General features: G+C 37.6%; 1 non-coding gene across 1 annotated transcript; it reads right to left on the bottom strand.

Annotated features, from left to right (window-relative positions):
• Positions 1-250: 250 nt before the first annotated feature.
• On the bottom strand, positions 251-324 carry TRNAN-GUU (transfer RNA asparagine (anticodon GUU)). Its single transcript has one exon. It is a non-coding gene; the product is annotated as a tRNA-Asn (tRNA).
• Positions 325-12,306: the final 11,982 nt, after the last annotated feature.

Raw genomic sequence — 12,306 nt, 5'->3', positions numbered from 1 at the left:
TGGATCCTCTCGCCCACCCCCGGGTGAGGGGTTGTTCAGGAAGGGCCCACCTGCGGGTCGGGAGCAGCGGACGGTTGGGGGAGGGGCCTCCAGCGCTCCCGGAAGCTGAAGAACCACCCGCAAGGTGGGCGGCCAAGAAGCTGCGGTTTCTTTTCCCTCGAACCCTGCATACCGACCTCCGCGTAGTCCATAGGTCTGAACTCGAAGAATTGTGCAAAAGTTCTGGCGACAGACTGGTAAAAGGTTAGGCCGTCCCTGGGTGGGCTCGAACCACCAACCTTTCGGTTAACAGCCGAACGCGCTAACCGATTGCGCCACAGAGACTCCGATGTCACTTATGTCTCCAGCTATAGCCTTTATGGAGAATTATAGAGGCAATGCCTTAACGTTGTTTTCTTTACTGCTTTCTGATTCATGTTATTAAAATCAGAATCTTTCACTCAAAATATCTAACCCTCTTCATTTTATTTTCCACCTTTAAAGCATATTGGAAAATTATGAAACAGCAAGATCGAGCAAAATTTCAGATTGCTGCGTGTGTTAAAAACTGTCGTTTCTTTCCAACTCCTGTTTGGAACATTCTCTTTCAGGAAGATGACTATTTCTGATGTTTCCTTCTATAGGAAAATAAAAATTTTAATCTTGTGAGTTGAGAAACTTTCCTTTTGTTTCAAACTCTTTGTCCAAGTGTTTTGCTCGCTAATCTTCATGATTTACTCGTGTAGCATTCACAAGGTCGTCTGAATTGTATTTATTTGCCTTCTTTATTTTTATTTTCAGGTATTATTAAATACATATATGTTATCCCTATTTGTTTGCCATGTACTAACCTACAGTGCAATTATCTGTCACTAACATTTTGTTATTGGAAAAGAGCACTAGGAAAAAGCTACAGTAACACTCAGTTGCGTGCATTTTAGTTCATTGCTTGATCGCCCTTCATTCTCCCTAGATGCAGCCTGTACGCGCACACATTTGAGCCATGCCCCTTGAAACGCACGTTTCGCAGGATATTTATAACCCACTTTGAGGAAAGAGAAGTTGAAGAAAAAAGTATGATTTATGACTAACTCCTGAAAATCCCTAGTACAGAAACCCTGTTGGCAAACTTGCTACATCTCTATATATACTCTATATGAACATTTTTCCTTGTGTGTGAATATTTCTGGATGCCTTTCGAGGTACTCTTCAAAGCTCTAAACACTCTTTTTTTCCTCTTCTCTCCTCAAATAACTGCTAGTTTCCACTTGACAACTCTATATTTAAATTTTTAGCAGTTACCGTACTGCTCTGTCCAGAATCCTTCGAGAAAGAATTCCTTTCATGATTTATAGAAGTTGTACGCGACTTGCCTCAGTCCAATCAACATTTTGAGTTCCTGTGGTTTGATAAGACAATTTAAATTGGCTTTGGAACCAATTAGCAGAATTCCTTGAAAGCGCCGGGATATTAAACAGCTGTGAACTCACAACAAGCTGTATCACTCCTCTTTCAACAAACGTTTTTATTATGTTATGTTAATCACCATACATTACATCATAAGTTCTCGATGTAGTGTTCCATGATTCATTGTTTGCCTATAACACCCAGTGCTCCATTGAGCACGTGCCCTCCTTAATACCCATCACCAGGCTAACCCATCCCCCCACTCCCCGCCCCTTTTCAACAAACTTTTAGAAGTGCACCTGAAAATTCTGAATTTGAAAAAAAAATCCAGGAAACGCTTATAAAGAACATATAATGAATGAGTCATTTCATTTGTGATGCTACCTTCAGATGTGATGATAAAACTTCATTTGTATTTTATGCACCTGTTAATGTGAGCTAAAGCTGCCTCGCACTGGTTTTTTTCTTCTCTGAAGATGAGTGTCCTTTCCAGTTATTGTTTCTGTGTCTATTCAGTTAGAACAGACTGCAGGAGGTACCCCACCACCCCTTCATTCAATATTCACTCTCCTGCTTAAAATAATACTAGAAACAGTTCTGTTCCTGTAAATATCTTTAGGGGCAATCTCTTTTCCTCACTCGTCATCATACAAACATTTTAACTTCTAAAAAGAGAGATGATGAGAAAGGGTTGATAAGAAAAACGAATTCAAAAAGGAATATTAATTTGCATACTATGTGTCTATGTGTATACCACATTTGTTTTAAAACTCAACCTTCAAGTCTGGTTCTGTAGTTGTTAATATTTTTTAATAAAATCAATGGCTATTTCCACAGTTCATTAGCATTACCTTTTTTTTTGGTGTCTTCACTGGAAAATAGTTCAAAAGAACATGTAAATATTAAATATACGAAATGGAATCTCAATGTCTACTCCAATGATATATATCATAGATTTTTATGCAAAATATTCCCTTAGAAAAATAAGAGTATGTGTTGTCATCTAAATCTTTGTGATTATTTAATCTTAGGCCTTATATCTATGCCCAGTTCTTAAACCTAAATTAAGCCCAGTGGATTAATTTTAGAAAATATACATTATCTTTTCTTAAATTTCAGGGTAACCTAAGATAAACAATTCTTACTGCTTCATTAATACTTAGATCTTCATAATTGCTGAAAGGGGAAAGGACTGAGCATTTTGCCCCCTTTTTGTATATCCTACACATTGGAACTGCAACTTTACCTTTTCCAAGAATGTGCCCTATCAAAGAGGCTGACCTGTGCAGATTAATGGGCCTATATATTTTATTTCCTTCTTATGAGAGGAAAAGAGAGAGAGAGAGAGAACATCTGTGCAAATGGGATCCACCTGTCTTAACAGACAAGGCAAGATGGACCACACTGATTTATAGACCTTCCAGGTATCATGAATCCAGTGCTTTCAGATAATGTGCCTCCAGCTTCATACTAACAGAATAGGCAACTCACAGGATTCCCATTAACACACTTGTACATGACCTTAATTCTTTCGAATGACTGTATTTCAGAAAGATGGTGACTGAGTGGCTAAAAGTGAAAAACCCAGTGAGACATTTTTAAAAATCCAGTGAGCTAGAGAAATTGTCACCATAAATGGAAGATTGTGGCACCAGGAAACAAAAGAGAATGCTAAACCAAGTGTCACTAAGAACAAAAGAATTATGAGACCAATTTTCAAAGCCATTGAAATCACATTTTTTATTTTATTTTTTAAAAAATATTTTATTTATTTATTTGACATAGAGAGACACAGCAAGAGAGGGAACACAAACAGGGGGAGTGGGAGAGAGAGAAGCAGGCTTCCCGCTGAGCAAGGAGCCCGATGCGGGACTTGATCCCAGGACTCTGGGACCATGACCTGAGCCGAAGGCAGACGCTTAACAACTGAGCCACCCAGGAGCCCCGAAATCACATTTTTTAAAGATTTTATTTATTTTAGAGAGAGAGAGCATGAGTGGTGGGAAGGGCAGAGAAAAGAGGGAGAGAGAATCTCAAGCAGACTCTACGCTGAGCAGGAAACCCAATGTAGGGCTGGATCTCATGACCCTGAGATCATGACCTGAGTCAAAATCAAGAGTCCCACCCTTGACTGAGCCATCTAGGCGCCCCTGAAATCACATTTTAAAACTGATTTATAGTAGAGTTGAACCCTTCCAACCAGTCTCAAGCTTAAACTATATTTCTTATTCACAAAAAGTATCATTCCCATTCAAAACTGTTGACTAAGGGTCAGTTATCAGTTGAGCAGGCCAATAGCAGTGTCCAAAACACTACTGGGTCCAGAACACTATTCACAGAGAATAACTGCTTCTATAGTTGACTGTGAAGTTGGGTCTACTCACAAAATAAGAAGATCAAAAAAGGTGTGTTAGAATATTGTGTCTTCTTCTCATCATTTTTTAAATTGTGTCACTTAGTTGGAGTGTCTTGTGAAATTATTCAGATGATTACCTCCCTTTATTTTTAATTTAATAGACATGATTTAAGGGAAAAGGTAAAAAGAGACAGAAATAATGTATTGATACTCTACCTAGTGGTTTTGATGAAAATTATTAAAAATATAGTTTATTCTTCATGAACTGCTCTTTTGTATATGGAAATCATTTTTATGGCTTTGCCAAATAATACAGATCTAAAATTTTAGTCATTGCTTTTCTTATTAGTGGGGAAGTATTATTCACGAACAGTATTGATGATTTCTACTGTGTTCAGACCAAAAGAATCTTGGATCCAGCTAGAAATGGTGGGGTTTGGGGGAGAACATGGATTTTAGCTTTCTTCTGTATACTTAGGAAACTTCTCCAGAAAGATAACCCTACAGTTATCTCAGTAACTTCGATAGGTTCTACCCCACAGTCCATTTCTCAACCACAACACTGTTAATAAAAAAGCCATAGCCTTTTATTGCCCATGATATTTTCACAGAAACACTTTGAGGCAATAGTTTTTCGTTCTGCCATCTACGCGGTGAATGTGCTGATAAATTGGCAGTCCTGCCTATCAGTGAATTCACCTATTAAAAATTAACATTAAAAAAATCTGAACGGATATCCTTTTTTCATTTCCTTCAAAAGAATAAAGGTAATTAACAGATGCCACAGGGAGACTAAATTCCTCAGCTAGGAACTACATTGGGGTGGGAGGGAAGGGTCAATCAGCTGAGGAACTCAGAAAGAGAGGAGAAAACCAGTGTGGAATGAGTTCAGCAAGGTAGCAAGATAGAGAAGGAAGAGCAGTAAATATTGTCTGGCTTGGAGTAAGTGTTCCTCTATTTCCTCCTTTAGAGCATTTATCTTTGCACAGAGCTATTGTCAAATAACACACGAATTTATTTCCTTCACTTTTAAAATGTTATACAGATATACTATTTACATTTTCCAAAGATCTATAATTCTGCTTAAAAGAAATGAAAGGAAAAAAAAAATCTTGTCTTAATGCAATCAGAAGGTACAACTTAGATTAAACCAGAGGATCTAAGCCATTAAAGGCCAAGACGATTTATTCTGGAGAAACACCAGTCACTGTCACAGTCCTAGTGGGCTCCAGATGTTCCCAGTAAAGGGAGAGTGAAAGATATAAGGGTGATGGCACTGCCCCCCATTTCCACAGTTCCAATATAGGTTCAGGTATAGGGAATAGGGTGCAGACCAATGCCCCAGGAAGAGCTCCTTCCTTGCAGCTACTTTCCAGAAAATGAAAAGGAAACCTTGAACTAAAGCTAATTAAATCATTAGAATGACTGTACCTTGGAAAGAGCTGGTACTCAATGAGCTATCTACTCAATGAATAGTTAACCATGGCATCTATCTATCTATCTATCTATCTATCTATCTATCTATCATCTATCTATCTATTATATGTATGTGTGTATGCATATATATAAAGCAAGATAAAATAAATCCATATTAAAAAAAAGATTTGGCAGTATCACAAAATGATTCACCCCAGGATATTGTAAGTAGCAAGTGCTCTCGGGTATTTAAAGTATGATCCCACGAAAAGGATATTTTTCAAATATGTGATAACATGAAAGTACCAGCCCATGTGCAGCGTTTATGAGGGATGAGGTTATGAGTTTCTGGCCCTTGAAAAGGTATATGGTGGACCTTTAAGGACACTTCTACTCTTCTAGCAGCCCAAGTTGAAATGTTGGCGTCCTCTGTTTCTTTTCTTTTATTTCTGACCTTTGGTCAGCCCCAAAGTCATAGATTCTACCTTCCTAACTTCTCTCAACTTTCCCATTGTCTCTTTTGCACTCTCATTCCCACCATTCAATATTAATCCAGTACATTCAATGTACCTTATGTTTCCTTACTTACAGCCAGTCTCCAACAAATGTGTACCTCAAATAATAGCATTCAATGAGCATTTACTGTCAGACACATGCATTATATTTACTCTCATCTGCTCTGTAAAATGAATACTATTGTTATGCCCATCTTATGGATCAGAAAACAAATGCATATGGTAGTTTAATATTTAAACTCTAAATCTATTTAAACTTCAAATAATTTGCCCAGGGTACTCTCTACTTGTCCTTGTCTCTGTGCCTTGCTTTTGCTCCTAAGTAGAATAGCCTCCCTTTGCCATCTTGCCCGTTAACGCCTTATGTTTTCTTTGGCCTCATATAGCGAAGACTTTTCCTCTATGAAACCTTTCCTGCTCCCTCAAACCAGATATAATCTTTCCCTCTTGTAAACTGTCTATCTCATTCTCCAAACCTCACATTATATTGTAGTCATTTTTGTAACTTATTTAATGCCCCCTTCTGATTCATATACTCCTTGAGGTCAGAAATGTGATCCATCTAGAAGTGCCTGGGTGGCCCAGTTGGTTAAACGTCTGCCTTGGCTCAGGTCATGATCCCAGGGTCCTGGGATCGAGCCCCACATCGGGCTCCCTGCTCAGAGGGGAGCCTGCTTCTCCCTCTCCCCCTGCTTGTGCTCTTTCTGTCAAATAAATCTTTAAAAAAAAGAAATGTGATCCATCTTTATACTTCCTGTAGCACTTGACTTAGTATGTTAGATAAATGTATTGGATAATTGAAAATAATAATGAAAATGAAAGATCTATATTAAATATTTTTTTGTAAAATATTAGCAGAGTTGACAGGTTCCTAATAATGAAGCAACCAAAAAATTAGTATAGGAGATTATCAAGGGACATGACAGAAACCTCACATTGGTCCAAGAAGAGACAGTAAGAGTCCAAATCAGTTGTTTCTAGAAAAATTTTTTTTAAAGTTTAGGAGTACCTGGGTGGCTCAGTCAGTTAAGTGTCTGACTCTTGGTTTTGGCTCAGGTCATGATCTCAGGGTCGTGGGCTCTGCGCTAAGTGGAGTCTGCTTGAGGTAGGTTCTCGCTCTCCCTCTCCTTCTGCCCTTCCCCTTGCTTGCACTCTTTAACTAAATAAATAAATGAATAAAATATTTAAAAATAAAAATAAATTTAAAAAAGAAGTTTTTAAAGTTTAAAAAAATACTGCTATTCCTAAAGGTGATTTTGATACCATTAAGGCCTAAGAGCTATTCTAAGTATTCATTCAACAAACACGAATATAACACTTTGTGTCAGGTGCTCTTCCAAGTCCCTTACAGATATTTACTTATTTACATTTTATAATAACCTTGTGAGGTAGGTCCCATTTTTACCATCACTGCCTAAGAGAGGAAGCCTTAGAAGTTAAGTAATTTACCCAAAATTACAGAACTGTAAGTGACAGAGCAAGGATTCGAATTGAGGCAACTTTTCCACACTGCTTTTTTTAACCACTAGGCTATGCTGCCTCTTTTTTAAATTACACAATAATTCTTGTACTGTATAATTAAACTTATTTTTAACAATTTGGACACTTTAAAATCTCCCATTAATTAAAATTTTTTATTTGACATAATTTCAGACTTAAATAAAAGCTGCAAGAGTAGCACGAAGAACTCAACCAAATTTCCAAATGTTAATATCTTACTACATTGACTTCATCCTATTTCTTTCTCTCAATATTTTGTTCCTCATCTGTTTAAGAGTAAATTTTAGACATAATGTCTCATAAATACTTCAGTGTGTTTCCTAAAATTAAGGAATTTTATTATATAACCACAGTACTATTATCAAAGTTAGCATTTAAACACTGATACAGCATTATTAGGAATAGGTCTTAATATATAGACCTTATTCAGATCTCACCAATTGTTCCAATAAGGTCCTTTATTACAAAAGAAAATCCATGATCATGATTTGCATTCAACTATCATGTCTTTAGTCTTTTTTTTTTTTAAGATTTTACTTATTTATTTGACAGAGAAAGAGAGAGAGAAAGCACAAGCAGGTGGAGTGGCAGGCAGAGGGAGAGGGAGAAGCAGGCTCCCCGCTGAGCGAGAAGCCCAATGTGAGGCTCAATCCCAGGACCCTGGGATCATGACCTGAGCCGAAGGCAGACACTTAACCAACTGAGCCACCCAGGCGCCCCTAGTCTTTTTAATCTGTAACTATTCCTGTGTCTGTCCCTCTTTCTCTCTCTTGTATATCATGACATTTCTGAAGAGTACAAGCCAGTTATTTTGTAAAATGTTTCTAAATCTCAGGCTGTCTGGTGTTTCCTCATGACTAGATTCAGGTTAGGTACTTTTGCTCCCTCTAACAGATTTAGTAAACTGGCCATTGTAACATCAATCTGAAACACTGGTAAAAAAAAATAATAATAATAAAATAAAAGAGGCTAGAACAAGCACAAAGATGGGTGATGTTATCATGAGTTTGGCAGAAACAGAACTTCTCAGTATCCCTCCATATCAGACCATATGGATAGTCTCAACTGTTTAAATAGAAATACTCTTGAAATAATAATTTAAATTTTTATTTAGAAATCCCTGAACTGTATCTTTTTAGTTAGTTTCAGTTACATATTCACTAAATAGTTCTGATCTGACACATTATCTCCTGAGAAATACCCACCTGAAAGGGGAATAACCTTCACAGAGAATTAGTTCTGATTCTTTGGTAAGATAGAGCCCTTGATGAATGGTCATTGAGTTTTGTAGCTTAAAAACCAGTTCCTTTATATACTTGGTGATGAAGAAACAAGTCTTCCACACCTGTTAGCCTCATGGTGAACAGATAAACTGGAATTTCAAAGACTGCAAGACTAAGACTCACATAGATTTGCTGGCATGTGTCAAGGTGTAGCCAAGTGTGCCGCCTCTTAGCCTGAACTGCATTCCACCATTTGTATTAGTCAGGACTCTCCAGAGAAACAGAACTAATAGGATATATACAGATGTATAGAAAGAGATTTATTATGAAGGATTGGCTCTCAGGGTTATGGAGGCTGAGAAGTCCCACAGCTGCTGTCTGCGAGCTGGAGATCCAGAAGGCTTGGTGGTTCCAGTCCAAACACAAAGGCTCTCACAGCCAGGGGTGCCAAAGTCTGAGGGCAGAGAAGATAGCTGTCCCAGCTTACGCAGAGAGCAAGTTTGGCCTTCCTCTGCCATTTTGCTCTAGTCAGGCCCTCAATGGATTGGATAATGCCAGCCCACATCGGTAAGGGGGATTTTCTTTACTCAGTCTATGAATTCAAATGCTAATCTCCTCCGAAACACTCTCCCAGACACACCCAGAAATAATGTTTTCATAGCTTCTCTGGGCATCCATCCCAGTCAAATTGACACATAAAATTATCCATCACACGGTTCTTAAGCATGACCAATAAAATATAAGAAGCAGAGACTTTTTTCAAAGATTTAGTACTGTCTAAATAATCACAAAGATAAAAAATCCTCTCAGAGATAATAGGAGATCCATACACAATTCAACCAGTGATCTCAACAGAAACATTGTGCTAAGTGCTCCCCTTTGTCAAAACAAGAGTTTGTAATCTTTTACTTAGGGAAAAAAGCCTTTCCTTGTTTTAAGGAAAAAGATCTTTCCTTAACTTCTTTAAAAGTTGTATTTAAACAATCCATTACAACTGTCTATGGCAGTCCAAGAGAATTATTTTTTTCCCCTTCATGTGAGTCTCTCCTTGCTCTCATACCTCCTCTACCTAGGAATATTTCTTATACTTTTTTTTCCTATTAAGTGTATCAATAATAGAAATACAGAGACTACAATTGAATCAACAGATTCTATCATGCTAGAGTCAAGAAATTGTTGGCTTCTGAGAATTCTTATATTTAGAGTAAAGGCATTTTAAATTCTTAGTCTAAGTCCACAGGATAAACTTTTTTTCTAAAATTAATAATTTGAAGGGTTTTGTCTGAAGTTAAATGCTACCTTCTAAGTTAGATTAACATTAAGTATTCTAACAATAGGAATTTGAATATCTCAATTCATAATTGACTTTCTTTTTTAAAGTAGGTGCCACACCCAACATGGGGCTTAAACTCAATGACCCTGAGATCAAGAGTTACATGCTCTACTACTGAGCCAGCTAGGCAACCCCATAATTGACTTTTTAACTGCTTCACAGAATACACAGAGAAAGAGATTGCCAAAGCCCACATCATCAACGTAAGTAGAATTATATAAAAGTTCCCTGCCAGGAGCATTTAAATTTAGATTTATGCATATAATTTAGTTACTTTAAAAAAAAATTTTTTTAAAGATTTTATTTCTTTTTTGACAGAGAGAGACATGGCAAGAGAGGGAACACAAGCAGGGAGAGTGGGAGAGGGAGAAGCAGGCTTCCCACAGAGTGGGGAGCCCATGTGGGGCTCGATCCCAGGACCCTGGGATCATGATCTGAGCTCAAGGCAGATGCTTAACGACTGAGCCACCCAGGCACCCCACGATTTAGTTATTTTAGATGGAAGACTTTGACATGAAGATTTCCTTTCCAAAATGTTATGAAAGTGGGAGGCCTGGGTGGCTCAGTTGCTTAAGCATCTGCCTTTAGCTCAGGGCATGATCCCAGGGTCCTGGGATGAAGCCCCACATTGGGCTCCTTGGCATCTGGCTCCCTGCTCAGCAGAGGAGAGCCTGCTTCTCCCTCTCCTTCTGCTTCTCCCCCCTGGTTGTGTATGCACTCTCTTTCTCTCTCTGTCAAATAAGTAAATAAAATCTTAAAAAGTTATGAAAGAAAATCCAGACTCAAAATCCCTTGAATTACCAAGGAATTTGAGAATAAGAATTTCTTCAATGCAATTCAGTGTACTGTTTTGGAATGTAGTTGTGGTACTGGCATAAGCATAGAGAGATCAATGAGATAGATATGAGAACCCATATATCTGTGGCCAAATGCTTTTCAACAAGAGTGCAAACATAATTCAATACAGAAAAATTAGTCTTTTCAACGAATGGGACAAATACATACCCACATGAAAAAGGATCAAGTTGGATCCCTAACTCACACCATATACAAAAGTTAACTCAAAATGGATTAAAGACATTAATGTAAGAGTTTAAAACTGTTAGAAAAAAAACATTGGCCATAATTTTTATAACCTTGGATTAAGCAATAATTTCTTTTTTAAAAAAGGCACAAGCAATGAAAAAAAGTAGATAAATTGGATGTCATCAATATTTAAAACTTTTGTGCTTCAGAGGACCCTATCAAGAAAGTGGGGGGAAGAACCCCACAGAATAGGAGAAAATATTTGCAAATCATATATCAGATAAGGGTTTAACATCTGGATATATAAAGAACCCTTACAATGCAATAATAAAGAAAAATAACCCAATTTAAAAATGGGAAAGGATTTGTAGACATACCTCCAAAGAAGATATACAACTGGCCAAGAGATAGATGAAAAATTGCTCAGTATCACTAGTCACTAGGACAATGCAAATCAAACCACAGTGAGATATCACTTCATATCTACAAATATGGCAATAATAAAAAAGATGGACAATAACAAGTGTTGACCAGGATGTGGAGAAATTGGAACCTTTAAACATTGCTGGTGGGAACACATAGAGTGATGCAGCCACTTTGGAAAAGTTGGTAGTGCCTCAAAATGTTAAACATAGAGTCACCATAGGACACAGCAATTCCACTCCTAGACAATTGGAAACAGCCAACAGAAACTTGCAGAACAATGTTCATAGCAGCATTATTCATAATAGCTAAAAGGTGGAAAGAACCTAGTCCATCCATTGATGAATTGATTAAAAAATGTGATATGTCAAGTTAATGGAATGTGATTTTTTAAAATTTTATTTTATTATGTTAGTCACCATACAGTACATCATTAGTTTTTGATGTAGTGTTCCATGATTCATTGTTTGCGTATAACACCCAGTGCTCCATTCAATACGTGCCCTCTTTAATACCCATCACCAGGCTGACCCATCCCCCCACCCCCCTCCCCTCTAGAACCCTCAGTTTGTTTTTCAGAGTCCATAGTCTCTCATGGTTTGTCTCCCCCTCCGATTTCCCCCCCCTTCATTTTTCACTTCCTATTATCTTATTTTTTTTAACATATAATATTATTTGTTTCAGAGGAATATGATTTAACCATAAAAAGGAAAGAAGGACTGATACATGCTGTAAGGTGAATGAAACTTGAATACTTTATGCTAAGGTTTGTTTGTTTGTTTAAAGCTAAGGGAAAGAAGCTGGACACAAAAGACCACATATTGTACGATTCCATTTATATGAAATGTCCAGAATTAGCAAATCCATAGAGACAGAAAGCAGAAGCCAGAAACTGGGGGAAGGGAGGAATGGAGGGCGACTCTGATGGGCATGGGGTTTCTTCTGGGGGTGATGAAAATGATCTGAAATTAGATAGTGGCAATGGTTACACAACTCTGTAGAGGCACTGAATTGTTCACTTTAAAGGGGTGAATTTTGTGGTATGTGAATTACATCTCAATATAAATAAATAAAAACAGGGAGCATAACCATGCCTTTGAATTGTTTACTAGTGTGGAAATGAAGCAC

The sequence above is a fragment of the Eumetopias jubatus genome, unplaced genomic scaffold (assembly GCF_037043125.1).
Source record: "Eumetopias jubatus isolate StellerSeaLion01/CBP00866 unplaced genomic scaffold, mEumJub1_p1.0 scaffold_8, whole genome shotgun sequence".
NCBI classification, from domain to species: domain Eukaryota; kingdom Metazoa; phylum Chordata; class Mammalia; order Carnivora; family Otariidae; genus Eumetopias; species Eumetopias jubatus.
The sequence above is the reverse complement of the archived record's forward strand: the minus strand, read 5'-3'. Positions and strand labels throughout refer to the sequence as shown.